The sequence below is a fragment of the Ambystoma mexicanum genome, chromosome 2q (assembly GCF_040938575.1).
Source record: "Ambystoma mexicanum isolate Mex_15411 chromosome 2q, UKY_AmexF1_1, whole genome shotgun sequence".
Taxonomy (NCBI): domain Eukaryota; kingdom Metazoa; phylum Chordata; class Amphibia; order Caudata; family Ambystomatidae; genus Ambystoma; species Ambystoma mexicanum.
The window spans coordinates 973,077,106-973,091,905 of record NC_090924.1 but is presented as its reverse complement, the minus strand read 5'-3'; positions in this window follow the sequence as shown (position 1 = coordinate 973,091,905).

Genomic DNA, 14,800 nt, shown 5'->3' with positions numbered 1-14,800 from the left:
GATGAGCCCAGCTGACCCACGTGCTGCGGGAGTGACACCCAAGCTACAGCCAATCCTACATGGTCATCGCCTACACATCTATACTGTACTAACGACTCAACCCAATTGTATTGTAGAATTGTGTACTTGTAAACTGAAGTCATCAATGGCGATTTTCTGTCTTATAATGTGCTGCCCTGGTAATGTTTGGCAGAGCGCTCTCTGGGCAGCAGAGTTCTCTGCGTGCACAATTTATCTTATATAAACTTTGTTCTACTTGAAATCTTTCTCCTGGTCTCATTCCCTACTGGGGTGTGTCCATTATTATGAGTTTTGGATAATGTGTCAGGGAATGGACGCCTTCACAGTCTAAACTATTAAAATCTGGCCCAGCCAAGGGCGACTTGGAAAGGGGGTTCAAGGAGATGAGAGGGGGCATAGTTGAACGTGACAAAGGCAACAGATGTCAGAGTGTGTGTTCTGTGGAGAAGAAGGGGTCTCTCTATCAGACCGCACAGTTGAAAAGAAAACTCCCAGCCCTCTCAGAGGGGGATAGTGTTGGATGAAGTCTTTTTCACGAAATCTTTGGGGAGCAGGGTGGAGATGGTGGACAATGAGATAGCTGACAGGCTATGCTTGGAGTCAGCAGCAACAGTTGAGCACGACTTGTATCAAGTACTGGAGAAGAGGATCTAAGAAGAAGTATCAGAATTCAAACAAGATTCATCTGTTGCCGCCTACCTGCGACTTAAGTTGTATCTGTACGATAAAGGACGACCAACGACCAGGAGACTCTAATTGGCATGTGCACGGGAACAATCACGGAAATCTGATGGTGGATTGGGTGCTTGTTAATCAGCACCCCCTCCCTCTGACTTCAGACGTGCATAGCATCAAGTTGGTGGTGACTCGTTCAGGGACTGTTCTAAATCTACTTCGATGTGTAAGGTTCAAGAGAACCAAAATCTCCTAGTGAGTAAGTCCCCAGGCTCTCTGTGTACTACCATCACTGTGAAGGATGCCAGGAAGCCGCCTCCCACAGGGAATGATCCCTGTGAGGAAACTAGTAGTTCTTCGGCAGGCATCATGGAAGTGGGCTTACTCAGTGGTGAGCCAGCAACATATCAATCCCCAGACGAAAGAAGCCTTCTGGTGAACGAGTTGGCAGATCAGTTGACGTGCAGAGGTTCCCAAGGAAGCCTGACAGATGTGAGGACTCAAAGTCAGGCACCATTGCAACAACTGTCCTCTTCGTCTAACTTCTCAGAAAGTTCTGGACCTGAAGAAGGTTACACCATTTCTGTGAAGGACTGTAGAAGGAAAAATAGGAGGTTTATTTTTAATCATGCAAGTTTCAAACAAAAAGAGGAAACGGGGAAGGTCAGCTGGATCCGATAATGTTGTCAGCATTGAACATTTCATTGACCCCTTTTTTTAAAACTATATGAGGCATTGAACAACAGTCTAAGGGATCATTCTACAATGCTGGCCATGAGGCATACTAAGCACATTTTTCTGGAAGGTTTCATGACATCGGCCCAAACAGCTTACAAAAGAAAGCTTGGCGGCTAATCCCATCTGTTTAAAATCAACCTTGGAATCCCTGATTGAGGAACGGCGGAAAACCACCAAAGCAGGAGCATTGGGAAACTGGCACCTTCCCCCAAGTGCAGGTGGTAATCGGTGAGAGTACGAAGTCCGGCCGCACCAAACCCTTGTCGGTGGATGAAGTGTCCCATGCAATGAGCCTGAGTGTGGACATGGCACCCATGTCAATCCAGGGTCCAGTTGGGGCCATATCAATGAAGGTACACAAACCTGGTTGCAATATTGAGGACTGACTTGACTGTTTGGCCTGCACTGCCTCGCCTACAGCGGAAGGGTTCGCCACCCCTACCAGTCAGGGAGACGAGGTGACACCAAATGACTTCAGAGAGGAAGGGTTGGACCCTGCACATAAAGAATACCCTATTAGAAGAATTAAAGATCGTGGAGGGCAACTAGCGCTCTGATTAGGGACTAAGATATGCACAGCATGTAATTTGACACAGTTCTGTAATGTCTAAAGTGTGGTTTATTCCACGCATTAGGGCAATAGTACAGCTGACACGTGTTTCGACTTCCTGGTCGTTTTTAAGGCTGTTTGCAATTGGATAACATTATATTATTTGACAGAATTATTTCAGTAGAACAATAACCCTCCCCGATCTTTAATTCTTCTGTGCAATTTTCTTCAGATCACAGTGGGTGATTTGTGGGGAGTGGGCATTTGCTGCCGATACTGAATCTTACATTTACTTTAATTTTGAGGGTGGTAAAGAGCGCACAGGAATCTAAATCAATCCCACTACTTCTAAGTCACTGTTTACCCTATTAGAATACCCTATTTCTGGTATTAAAAAAAACTACAGAGGCAGCCCATGAGATGTCCTCTATCCCTCAAACAAAAGAAGTCCAAAATCAAGCCACTGTGTAAAAACAAAACGGATCAAACGGAGCGAGAACATTTCTAAGGAACCTTTCTCTACAAAGTTCCCCAGAGCAAAGTCGGAAGAGCACCCAGTCTGAGTGGGGTTTGTGCACTAAAGAAGGTTTGTCAGAAAGATCTCTGAATGACGTCCAACCGGGGGTGGGGGAATTTGGGATGGAGAGGCATCTCCATCGGCCTCTGTCAAACTCCTCCTAAATTTATCTCACACTTTATGGAAGGACCAGGCTTAGGAAGCAGAATCGTCAGACTAAACTGGACCAATACAACTTGCAAAGAACGAACGAGCTCCATGAGCTGCAAAGGATATAACAGAGGAGGTGTGGGGTGGCATGTGTAGACACCTCTGCAGCACTGGCTGAGGGGGATAGAGCCACCCCACAAATGGAACCAATCTCCTGGAATGGAATAAGTGCGCCGAACGGCCCTTCAAATACCTCACTGAGTCTCACAATCCCTTCCTGACGCTGGAACAAAAGCATAACGCTTCATTGAGAGACAAAGTTGGACATCCAAACCAGTCCTATGCAGGCTACAGACCAGATGCCCAAGCGGAAGAGTGGAACCTAATCAGCATTAGGACTGGAGGGTTCCTTTCGAGAGTCTTATCAGGGCCTACTGGCAGTGCCCTAGAATTTATTTTGCCACCAAACCAATTAAACATGCATGAGTATTCAGTCCACCTGAAACAGGAGGGCAGTGCAACCATTGGTCGAGAGAAAGATTCACATATATCAACCAGAAGGGGAGGGGGCCAGAGTGGTATGCCACCTACGGCATTAAAAGGACCCCAGGAATGGTATTCATCGTTGTTAACAGTACCACTGCTACCATGTAGGTCTGATTGCGGGTGCGGTACCTGCTGGGCTGAAAACGGATGCGAGTAAACCTTGTAGTTTGCCGGTCCGGTAACAACGGTACCGGCAAGCTTACTGCTAACGTTGTTACCGGACTGGCATCCTTGTAATGAAGCCCTATGTGTTTGTGACCGAGAGGCTTCTGAACTTGTTTAGAGGCTTCGAAGTCAAAGGCATAGAAAGAAGTGACAATAACATCTCATGTGTACAATGGGCGACCAATATGGCTCGACTTAAAGAAATGTTTACACCTGCACTGCAGGTCAACAAGGGTCACAATAGGCTACGAATATCAACAAAAGAAATCGAGGCCCACCCCATAAGATTATGGGGGAACAAGAGCGGGATCCAAGGTTTGACCTCTGGTGTGGACATAAACTATCCTAGACTTTTGCTAGACTTCTTCTCTGTGGCCGGGGGACTTCTAAGACAGAATGTGCACCCAACCACACATACCACAGCAAAATCATGAAAGAAAAGAGGTCCCTAAGAGCTGATATTAGACACATTCGATTAGCTAAGCGTAACTGAATTGGAGTGAAGTTGCAAAAACGGTGCCAACATTATCTCAATTGGCTAAGATCATAGAAATGGAGGCTGATGCATGCTGATTCCGAAACCATGTTAGCCCCTATGGGAAACAACAACGTCGCTGAAATGTGGAAGTTAATCAATGTATATGTTACGCTCAGCTGGTATCCATGGGGATGCCACTCAGCCCTGGTTGGATGATATGCATCTCAGACCCTCTCCTCGATCCTGGGTGGTGCTTCCGATGGAAGTTGAGTCTGAAATACAGGAGGGCTGGATTCAAGACTGGGCCGTCTCTGGTAGGGCCTCTTCCCACCTCCCTTGGATTCAAACCTTCCCTTTGGCCCTCTCCTCACCTTGTTTCTATAGAGGGCGTGCTCTCCGTCCTGCTCTTTGTGGCAGTGGTGCGTAGTCTCGTGTGGGCGTGGGCGACTGAGTTACTTCACTGGTGCGAGCCTTTTCTTTAAGGTAGGTCTTGCTGCCTTGCAGTCTTTGTATACTGTTCTTGCCTTCCTTCTTCCTATTGTGGTTAATGTCTTTTCTCTTCTCTTTAGGTGTGCAAGAGATTTGGCATTTTCGTGCAGGCTGGGTTGAGCACCTGCCGGTAATGGATGGCGCAGTGTGCGCGATGCTGTCCGGTAAGTAATGCGCAATGTGCGGCACTGCTTTACCTTATATATGCTAACCTGTGTCTTTCTCCTTCTTTTGCAGGCCGCAATGTTCTTTACCGGTGGGTGTGATGTTCCGGAACAATGCTAACCAAGAGGTGACTAACCAGGTGAGAATCTTGTAATGTCCGTTGTTCGTGTGAAGCCGTTAGTATGCGTTCACTAATGCTGTCCTTCTCTCTCTCCTTTTCAGGTCGCTTTGTTCCGGAAAGCATGCGGTGACCAGAAGATGTAGTTCGCTGGATTGACTGTCCCCAGGTAAGCAGAATCAGGAGTTAACGACGGCCGAAGACAGGATGCTGTTCACAGGTAAGATTCCTATAACCATGTTCTTCTTCCTCTCTGCAGGCTCGCTATCCCAAGGATTACTGGTATCAAGGACACTGGAGACCGGACTGGATACAGTGAGCGTTATGCTGCAAACTGCAGAATAACGCGAAGCGTGTTCTGCTGCTTGGGTGTGGTTTAAATGGCCTTCCAGTAAAGTAGTCCAGGTAAAGTAGTCCCAGGCCAAACACACCCAAAACACTATACCGCATAGCTCAGTTCTTGGGAACTGGGCTATGTGAGTGCCTCCATGTTGACTGCAGGCCCAAAGAAAGCAGTCCCAAGTAAATAGTCCCAATTTAAAGATGTTCTCCATAATGAATATGAGCCTGGTGCCAAAGGTGCCAGGACTGACTCCAAGAGAGTCTCGGATGAGGTTGTAAGGCCTTTGAGGCCATAATGGAACCCCGAAACCCAGCCCTACCTGGCAGGCTGACTTGCCAGTGGGGGTCTCGTGTAAGGGTCATGACAGCAGATGGGTCAAACCTTAGAGCAATCCATGTAAATGCGGTCCCCAAGCAGAGATGTGTGGATCACTTTACTGCCCTTTTTGGGATTGAGTGTGAGGGGGTGGGGTGCCCATACTACCTCATACAAATTAATGGGCCTTGGGAGCTGACAGCAAAGAAATACTCAACTTAATATCTAAATCAAGTAATTCCAGAGCTCCGGAACCTGACGGCCTGACTAATGACATGCTTCAGGTGGAATCGGGACCCAAGGCTGACTTCCTTGAGATATTTTTTGTAAGATTTGGAATTTGGGAAGGGTTCCGGATTCGCGGAAAACTTCAATAATAGTACCAATCTTCAAAAAGGGTACTCGGGATAATTCTGCCAACTATCGGCCAGTAGCCTTGCTAGACGTCATTAGAAAAATCTATGCGGCACTACTGCTGAAGAATTTAAGGCAGTGGATTTCGGAATCAGTAAGCTTCGACCTCTGTCAGTCAGGCTTTGTCAAACAGGCTGGAACATCGTTAAACATGTTCATGCTGAACATTCTGAAGGCGAGGGCACTGGAAAGTAAAACAGCAATATACTTATCATTCATAGAAGTTTAACAGGCCTTTGATTCGGGCGACCGCAAACTACTCTGGAACAAGTTGAGGCAAGGTGGCTGTCCCAATGGTCTGCTATGTGCCATTCAGCCTCTTTACTCCGGGACAAGACTGAGAGTAAGATTACATGCCAAGGGTCGTCTCTCGGAGTCAATAGCAACAAGTCGTGGTCTTAAGCAGGGGTGCCCACTGGCCCTGGATCTGTTTAATATCTTCATATCGGATGTGGGCTCTGCACTGGACAAGGCAAGATCGTTTCCACCTAGGCTTAATGGACGTCGAGTGGGGCATTTGCTCTACGCAGCCGACTTGATCTTAATTGATCAAATACCGATTGGCCTTCAACGACAGCTGAGAGAGCTGCAGGAATAGGTGGAATTCAATAAATTTCGGATTAATGTCTCTGAGACAAAAAATCTAATCCTGGAGCCTGTGGTGGGGAGGAAAAAAGATAAGGCATTTTGGCGTCTAAACAGGGAGCAAATAGTGGTGACCTCCTCCTTTGTGTACCCGGGCATGCTGGTTAATGCTAGTTCAAATGATAGTCCCCGAATAGGCCAGCTTAAGCAGAAGGTCACACACTCAGTTTTCCTTGATCCTGGTGGTCAAGTTCTACAAAGTCAAGGTGATGGCTATCGCCACCTATGGAGCAGAGGTTTTTCTTTCTACGGATCATGCTTGGTGGACGTTCTTGGAAGGGACATTTTGGCGTAGAGGGATGACCTGCCTAGAAGCACGCCAATGCCCACCATAAGATTTGAGTTGGGACTTACCTCCCTGCATGCAATGATGGAATGGAAGACCCTATCTCTTTACAGGAAGTGTGGAACTGACCCCCCAGTGAGACAGTTTACGTTCCTAAAAGAGGCCTTGGAAGCTGAACGTGAACCCATTCTAAATGCTTGAAAACCAGCGTGTAACAAAATCCTGAAGATTTGGGGGTTTTGGAATCTGATTTGCTGAACAATCCTAATGCAAACAAAATCAAGCCTTCGAGAAGGGATTGGATAGGCACCATCGCAGCAAGAGAACAATACAAGACCCACTGTAATTTCAAAATTGACTGCAGACCTCGTAATTCGATTCCGAAATATCTCTGATTGTTCCCGTGCAGCACAATTATGAGGTTTAGATCAAACCTACTCCACACAAGGGAAATCCTGAGAAACAGGAAGATCTGGCAAGACCAGGATGTAAACCGTAGGCTCTGTAAGAGACAGGGGACTGAAGAGACATTATACCATCTAACTCTGGACTGTCAGGGGTTGGCGGAGAAGAGAACGCTATTCCTTGGTAACATTTTCAACAGTCTGCCCTTGTTAACTCCTAACGAATGGTGGTACAGGATTGTGGCTGGAGAAAGTGTAAGCCTGACCATTGCATTGATTACATTTATGGATGGCATTTTTCGAGGACTGGCCACTGAAATTGTTTGAATTTATATCTGAAGTGAAATTAGTGCTGCTTACCGAAACAATAGCAAACTGCATGTTTTTTCTTTTTTCATTGTGGAATGGTTCATATTGATGTTTTAATTTGATGGTTTACTGTATGTTGGATGTTTTTAAAGTGTGAAAGTTTTTATGTAAGCCAAACACTACAATAAAATTAAAAGATGAGTACTTCCAGTAGAGAGTCCCAATTCGGTTGGGGGTGTTCAGTCCATTTAAGGTGTAGGTTGGTGAGGTCTTCTTTTGGGGACTTCCACTGGGAAGTTCTTGAAGGACCTGGAGATTTGTCTGCTGGGTTTCCGCTGGGAGCCCTTGACTGGGGTGGTGTGCAGGATGCTAAAAGGCACAGCTAAGTGGTCAGACCAGTCAAGCAGGAGAGGAGAGCTGTAGTGAAGGGAAGACAGTGCAGTGATGAAGAGGTTGACAATGTTACCTTTCTCGTGTGTTGGGTCTTTCGTGTGCTGTGTGAGGATAAGGGTGTTGAGAAGGCTGATGAGAACTTCCTTCATCAATTTGGTAGCCTTGTTGTCGGGGAGGTTGATGTCTCGTAGGAAGATGTTGTTTGCATGAGTGAGGAACATGGTGGTGACCAGGTCAGTGAAGTCTGCGATGAAGGCAGTGTTGGCTTTGGGTGGTCTGTAGATGAGATGGAAGGTGACTGTGTCCATTGGGGAGAGTGGGAAGTGGCAGTAGAGGAGTTCAAAGGAGCCAATGATGTCAATGTCAAGTCTTGTGCAGTGCCACAAGTTCTTGTGTATGACTGCAAGATCTCCGCCTGTCCTGTTCGACCGGTCTCTGCGCTGGATGCTGTAGCCGTCGGGGACAAGTATATCTAGGATGTGGGTCAAGGTAGGTGTCAGCCAGGTCTCAGTGATGAAGATTGCATCAAGGTCATGTGTAGTGATTAGGTGAGCGATGTCTCCTGCATGGGTGATAGCTGAGTGGATGTTGGCGTGCATCAACTTCTGTGTTATGAACAGTGAGGGGTGACGTTGCCGTGTGATCATGGGAATGGACGGAGAAGATACATGTCGGTGCATGCTTACCTGTTGTCTGAGCAGGGGTTTGGGCCCTGGGTCCTCCCGGTCTGAACAGGTCCAAACAGGAGTCACCTTTTTCTTCGTCTGCCCATCATTTCAGACGCCCGGACGAGAGACAATCTTGCTCTAAGAGTTAAGAGCAGAAAAGAAGAGGCAGGGCTAAGAAGGGTGGGGCTTAGGTCAGGTGACCTAGATCCACTTGCACCTGCTCACCAACTGCAAAGTTAAGTGGCTGCAGGGCTGAGATGAATGCGAGTCTATATGTTACCTTGCTGAAGGGGGCCACATGCCTTACTTGTCTAAACTTCAACTACCCCAGTGTTAACCTATCAAAGGCATATCGCCTTTGCATGCTAGATGCTAACCTCCTGAGATTCTTAAGATTGGCTATGGTATGTTGAAATTCAATACATTTAATCCAGGTGTTTTCACGGGCAAGAATAACACCAGTTTAAGTATGCCACTGAGACAGTTCCACTCCACAATATGGACAAAAACACTGTTTTGGATTCAGACATTTTATTTTTATTTCAAAAGAATTTTAATAGATTTGATCTGTAGCAGTTTACAATTTACGAGTTCGAGATGGCATGACATTCAGAATACATTGCTGTTTAGTTATGGGTGAGACAACATCATTTTTTCTAACTAAGTATTCAAGGTTGTACTTTAAATAATGTCTGTATCTTGGTAAGGAAAAAGGTGAACATAGGAGGGACAAAAGGAGTTCCCAAGGGTCTCTGATTCCTACTCAAGTCCTGCACAATCTGGGGTTCAAGGCCAATATCTTTATGTGTTTACTGAAACCTTTGGGATCCCAATCTTATTGATATTTCAACTAAGTTCTTTAAAGTATTTTATTTAGTTTTAAGAATTTCCTACAGTGGTATGTGCGACAGGAAAGAAAGGGAAAAGCGCTGTACACTTTTATCACTGTTGTCCATATACAGCTCTCAGTTACTCAGCCATGGGATTTGCTTTGTTTCTTAGCTATTCTTCCTTCTGACAAATCCTGGTCTTTCCTTTGGGGATGGGTGTCCTTCTCTCACAACCTCACCTAATACTACATCACCAGACTGTAAGAAATGATGTTATTTCTTATCTTGAGAGAGGGGTGGAAAGGCTTATTTAATTTTAGGCTCATACACAGAGATGTTATAGAAATTCCTACTCTTAAAATCAATTTCAAACATTGTGCTATTACTACTATAGTTCACCCCTTCATATAGACATTCTTATTTACCCTTCTGGATGGATTACGATTTTGATCAAGGTCTTACTTAAAGGCCTCCTCAACTATGGGTTCAGATTGTGGTTAATGTCTTTTCTCTTTCTCTATTTGTCTAAAGGGCCGATCAGGCTCTTCAGATGGCTAATATGAACCCAACATTAATCCGGCCTGATGCCTTTTCAGAATTTCAATTTTATAGACAATAGATAGCTTGTCTACAATTTCAAATGATCCTCTCCAAGAAGATAAACAATGCCCTCACTTTACATGGGTTTCTTTGGAAGTAATAGAGGTAGATCTTGAATCCTATTCAATTCTCCCTTTGTGGCATAGGGAAAAATTTCATACATATTTTCAAAGATCTCAGACATATTCATAGGTAGCAGTGGCATTAATCAAGGTTTTCTTCTGTGTTCAGTATAACCGATGTTGAGGTTACATTGTCTTTCTGTCGGTCATGAGCACAAATGGGGACATCCATGTGGCTGAAGAATATTTATGGGCCCAGAGGATACTACACACATCTTAAGGGCTCCCACAATTGTCTTATTTTATCTCTCCACTCCTCCGCCAGATGCAAGTCAGTACAAAATGTGGAGTTTCCTTTTCATCTTTGTCATCACTTTGCTAGTAATGGGACTAACCTGGTTAAACTCAAATCTTTAGGGGAAGACCAAACGACAAAAGATGTAGTTGATCATCAAAGTGGAGGTAGTTTCCACCTTATAATTTTGGGTTGGGAGACATGCAATCCACTTCTTAAATAAGTAAAAACAGCATATATGTATTCCCTCTGCCAGACTGAATCACCAGATAATGTCATCCCTATTTTATGCATGGGATCCTGGTGTATGGGACAATGTGTCAAGAATGTTGCACACACCAAACAGCACTTTAAATGTGTTTGGCCAATAACGGATCTCACAGAGGCTATTCATAGTCTTTAACACACCGTTATGACTGGTGGTGGCTGCCTCATGGACTTACTTAACTATATTGCTTGTAAGTGTGGCAGGTAATACCCACTGGTCACATCTAGATTAGGGTTTCCTAATCACCAATGTGCTCAATTCATCCTTGCCATGTAATCCTGTTCAGACAATGAACATTTTACTGGGTCTTGCAGATATTGATAACATTTACCAAATTGAGCAATGTTCAAATCAGCATCTGGAGTATCTCTGCTCCATTCAGAAGTGAAACATTTACTTTCAGCATGAGATTTTGGATGAGTCACCACTGACACATGTAGGTCTCCCAGGAGTTGTTCCATGTCAAATGATTTTACCTGACAAGCTTTTGGATTGGCTCATTTGTCTACAATATAATTTCCTGTTTGATCAGATTCCTTCTCTCTTACAGTGGCCCCTGATCTGTTCCCAATATATTGTCATGCAATTGGATGAATCATTTATGGTATGAATCAGTTCCAAAAAGCACACACCTGGCTTTTCATGTGATCAGATGTTCCTTAAATCCATTTAGAACATAATTAGAATTGGTAATGAATACAAGAATTTGAAGTTGATGATTTGCAGAAGTGAACATGGTTTGATGGAGGCATCAGCTCGACCACCTTTGTAATCGAAAAATGGTTCAGTAATGTCATCTGACCAAGCATTTCTGATGCCAGCTAGTTCATTCTCAACATTTCCTGTGGCATCTAACTATATAAACCATGCACATCCCATGGCACCTGTTTTCCTCAAACACTTCATAGGGGGAAGGTAGATTTGCCTCCATGATAACAGTGTTACAACCCTTCTAACGGATTCTCCGTCTCCGCCTTTACAGGCATCTATGTATGTGGTTTTCCTCCGCTACATGGAGGAGCTGGGAACCACCGGCAACGCTTCAGTCTTTCTCGACTCTCATTGCGAGCGGGTAGCCACGCCCCCAACTTCCGGAATCACATATCCGGAGACTCGAACATCAGACCGATGCGTTGCTTCTCTAGTCAGAGTTGCACAGCGCTCCGTAAATTCGCTTATCTACCTACTTCTCAATCTTACTCTTGAATTGTACCTCCCTTCTTGGAGTCCCTTGAATTTACTTTCTTCCGTTTCTTTTTTGATCTGTGTTGTTAGATAATTTCAGTGACTGTTTGTACGTACGTGGCTAATAGTTACTTCCTTCTACAACCAGCGTTTTCTCAAGGTTAGTCCGGAGCGTAGCATTACGTTGCTAGTTCTCATTCTTTAGTTCGCATGTTCTACTCTGCACATGGTCCATTAAACTTTGTTGTTCCTTCGTTACACGTTAGGAAGCAGGCATAGGAATATTCCGCAGTCTTCCGCCCTACGTCTTCTGGATTGTTATACCCCTTCATGTCAACAGAGTTACGGGTACTTGGGTAAGGCTATATATTCCCTGCCTTTTGGTCTTCTGTTTCTATCTTGATTGAGATTACCACTTTTAGCTTAATCTAATTACCCTCTGCTCTATTAGGTTCCTTACACTGTAGCTTTTCTGTCACTATCGACTTGGCTGATAGTAATCAGAAATCTGTCTTTGGCTCCCTGGTAAGCCCTTCCTCCACTCCTAGATGTATTCTAAATGTGTGATATTTTCCTCTCTTCTTAATCTATGTTCTATTTACATTAGAATTCTTCATGAGGGGGATTTTGCCTGCACTAAGTTCCCGTGTAGCACTAAGAAGACACCACTGCTGCCCACAGGAGTCTTTGCACCCTAGCAGCTCACCACAGGGGTTTTCCCCTTTTGGGGTTTTCCCTGGAGGCTTCACTTCTTCCTAGCCTATTCCGGCTGAGAGGTGGAGGGGCTTCTAGGGGAGACTCACTCTCACGTTCTGCATCTATCTAATTGTTGAAGACCTGTGTGGAGGTAGGTGCCATTTTTAAATGCCGAGAGACATATGTAGATGAAAGTGCATTTCAAAACCATAAAATATAACAGTAAGCAACGCCCAATCGGCCTTTGTGGAGATAGTGCTCGGTTTGTTCTAACGGCTCTACGTTCTACTATGGATCAACAAATTCAGCAGCTAATAGCTGCCGTTCAGTCTCTGACCTCAGAGGTACAGAGTCTAAAACAGGAGAATGCCAATCTGCGGCAAGCGCAACAACAGGCTCAGCAGCAAGCTGCCCAGCTGGTTGCTCAACAAGCAACAGCCAGCAGGGTTCCACATTGCTCTGAAGTTCCTCCTGGACCTTTACCCGGAGGTCAATTTGATGGCAACCCTTATAAGATAAAGGAGTTTTTGGATGCTTGTGCCATACAATTCTCTCCTAAAGCCGCCTTCTTTCACACGGATTGTGATAGAGTAGGTTATGTGATCTCACAAATGGTGGGTCCAGCTTTGGCCTGGGCAACTCCCTTGGTCACAACAAATAATCCTATACTGGATTCCTACACTGCCTTTTCTAATAGTGTTAGATCCATTTACTAGACCTAAAACAAGGAAGTCAAGACATTTTAACCTATATTACTAGGTTCAAGCAGATTGCCAGTGAATCCACATGGTCAGACGAAGCACAAGTGACTCTTTTTCGGAGAGGCTTATCTGAAGATTTGAAAGACGAAGTTTCTAGGGTACCACGTCCCACTTCGTTAACAGAATTTATAGCACTAGTCATGCAGATCGACTATAGGATGAAGGAACGGAGTAATGAGAGACGCAAGGGGAAGCTCACCACTCGTTTATTCGCTACACCCCCAGCAACACACAGAGGCAACACAACTGAGGAACCTATGCAACTAGGAACAACAAATAGAGGCCCATTATCTCTTGAGGAGAGAACATGCAGAAGGACTCAGGGTTTGTGTATGTATTGTGGCGCTAATACCCATACTGTCCAAGAGTGTCCCATCACTCCTCCTCGACGGCCGGAAAACGCCAACGCCCGGTCGTAGGAGGAACCGCGGTCTGGGATCCTGATTCTTCTACAGGTTCCTCTCCAAACATACACATTTCACAAGGAAATCAGTTCTTACACACTCCGATGTTGGTTTTACACATTACTCTCAAGTATGGTAACCAGATTTTCTCTGGGGTTTCGGTTTTAGTAGACAGTGGGGCAGCAGGAAACTTCATCGATGAATTATGGACTAAGCAAAACCACATTCCTCAGTTCTCCAAGGGTGAGGTTATACCAGTAGAAAATGTGGACGGTAGCCCCCTGATTTCGGGTCCAATAGTTAATCAAACCTGCCCATTAATTATGACAATTGCCACTCACGAGGAAATCATTAGCATGGACATAATACGGCTCATTATCCTGTCATCTTAGGGTTACCCTGGCTACGAAGGCATAATCCTTATATAAATTGGGCAGCAGGGTCCTTCTTTCTGGGATCAGAGTTTTGTCTGACCCACTGCTTGGGCCATACTGACAGAGTAAGTTGTTCTAATCAGGACAAATCCAGACAAGCTACCACAATCAGTTTAGTCGCTGGGCTCCCCCCTGTGTACCAGGATTTCGCTGAGGTTTTCTATTCTTTAGAATACTCTCTGTTACCTCCACATCACAGAGATGATTGTGCTATAGACCTCATTCCAGACCAGCCATTACCCTTCGGGAGAATGTACATACTTTCTTCTTCTGAAAAGGAGGTTCTGCGGGAATATTTAGATCTGAATCTGCGAAATGGACTCATCACTGAATCCACTTCTCCTGCTGCAGCCTCCCTGTTTTTCGTCCCCAAGAAGAATTCTTCAGAGCTCAGACCTTGCATCGATTTCAGGGGATTAAATAGAATAACCATCCCCGACAGGAACCCGATGCCTTTAATTCCCGACATACTGGAAGCAGTCAAAGGAGCTCTCATTTACACAAAGCTTGATCTAAAGGGTGCTTACCACCTTATCAGGATTAAAAAAGGGGATGAATGGAAGACTGCTTTTAGGACACCATTTGGTCATTTCCAATACCAAGTTATGCCCTTTGGTTTGTCCAATGCCCCTGCAGTCTTTCAAAGATTTATGGACCATCTATTCTCCGATTTACTGCTACACACGGTCATCGTATATCTTGATGACATTCTGATTTTCTCCAAAGATACCTCTGAACACGAGTCTCATGTAAGAGAAGTTCTACACAGACTCCAAGTTAATCATCTATCCTGTAATCTAGAGAAATGCTTTTTTTATCAACCTAATGTGACCTATCTGGGATATATACTATCCGCTCAAGGTATCGCAATGAACC